The sequence below is a fragment of the Choloepus didactylus genome, chromosome 19 (genome assembly GCF_015220235.1).
Source record: "Choloepus didactylus isolate mChoDid1 chromosome 19, mChoDid1.pri, whole genome shotgun sequence".
NCBI classification, from domain to species: domain Eukaryota; kingdom Metazoa; phylum Chordata; class Mammalia; order Pilosa; family Megalonychidae; genus Choloepus; species Choloepus didactylus.
The window spans coordinates 7164090-7165973 of NC_051325.1; positions in this window are offsets into that span (position 1 = coordinate 7164090).

A 1884-nucleotide genomic window follows, 5' to 3' on the forward strand; every position below is an offset into this window, starting at 1 on the left:
GAATATATTTTAATAAAACTGAATTTAATTAAAAAAAAATAAGTGAGGCTCAGAGAAGCTAAGCATCATCTATCACAGAGCTAGTAAAATGCAGAGGTGGCATACGAACCCAGAGCCCTTTTAAATTCCACGTCATACTGAGAGTGCATGTCTATTTATTTCACATAGGAGGAGAGCCAGCTACTTTCTGAATGTTAAGTATTGTTTTTAAAATACTAATCAGGATCATAATGGGTGAAAGTAAAGACACATCAATTATAATAACTCCTTTATATTCCATCCATAAATGAGAAGCTTCCAAACTTATCTAATAAAATACATGCATATATGGCACAATCTTTCACTCTTGTCAGCTTTGGAGAACAAATTGGGTCTGCAGAAAATTTTCTTGTCTCTTTCTCTTCCTAGGGATGCAATTCTCAAGGAAGCCCATCCCTGATTCTCCTTCTCCGTCCCACACTAGCTGTGTGATGATTAACAAGTTACTCCTCTCTCCCCTGAGTTTTAACTTTTCCTTTGTAAAGTTTGGGGAGACTGTATTTCATTATCTCTGAAATTCTTCCCTGCTCTAAAACTTACGGTCTTTGAACTGGGGTCTCAATGTCCCACCCAAAGCCCTAGCATCAACTCCAGTCAACTCTAACTACCAGTAGCTGGTCTCTGTGCCTGAGGGCTCTTTCAAAAACTTGCATGCACACTAAGCCAGATGTACAGGGAAACTAACACTCAGCCAATGACTGGCAGGAGCTGGTGTGTAAATGCCCTGGCTCCCTCCTCCCTCAGGCTCTGCTTCTGGGGGGACCCAAATTAAAAGAGTATGAATCCATGAAGCAGAGGAAACTTGACTGAGTAGAAAGCTGGAGGAATGCCAGGCCTGGAAAAGGAGGGCATGGCCAAGGGTATGCCCCATTATGAGGACCCAGCAGGATCAGATGACTAAGAGCCTTTCAAGGGCCAGGAAGAGCTGGGGGCAAGGACAGGAATAAAAAGAATCAGAGGGAAGAACAAAGAGTCAGGAGTAGATCTGCTCAGACAAATCCACAGGGTAGTGTCTCTCTAGCCCTGGGTCATCTTGGACTCTAAAAGACATGGACTTATTTGTAAAGCAGGTCTTAGCTCTTGTTAACATGGCATCCAAAATACAGATCAACTCTTTTTGTTCATGGACCTAATTATGGCAACTTCACCATGCTCCTACAATGCAGCTCATCAATGGGACAGAAACTCAAGATTTGGAGCACATCAGGACCTCCCAAGAGCCACAAGAAACTTTCACTCAGAATGAAGATTTGGAGAGGTGGTAAGCTCATCCCAGCCCATTCCCAACATACCAGAGAGGGAGGGCCAAATCAGTATCAGCCACAGGTCCATCCTCAGCAAAAATTACCCATGGAGTAATGCCGGAGTCCAGGAGGGCACCATGCCCCAAGCCAGGCACACAGATAAAGGCACCCCAGGCTTAGCCTTTCTGCCTACCCAAATATGACTGTTCTAGTTTGCTAATGCTGCAGAATGCAAAACACCAGAGATGGACTGGCTTTTATAAAAAGGGGGTTTATTTGGCTATACAGTTACAGTTTTAAGGCCATAAAGTGTCCAAGGTAACACATCAGTAATCAGGTACCTTCACTGGAGGATGGCAAATGGCATCCGGAAAACCTCTGTTAGCTGGGAAGGCACGTGGCTGGCATCTGCTCCAAAGTTCTGGTTTCAAAATGGCTTTCTCCCAGGACATTCCTCTCTAGCAAGCTTGCTCTTCTTCAAAACATCACTCACAGCTGCACTCCGTTCAGTCTCTTTGAGTCAGCATGTTTTATATGGCTCCACTGATCAAGGCCCACCCTGAATGGGTGGGGTCACGCCTCCATGGGAGTATCCCACCAA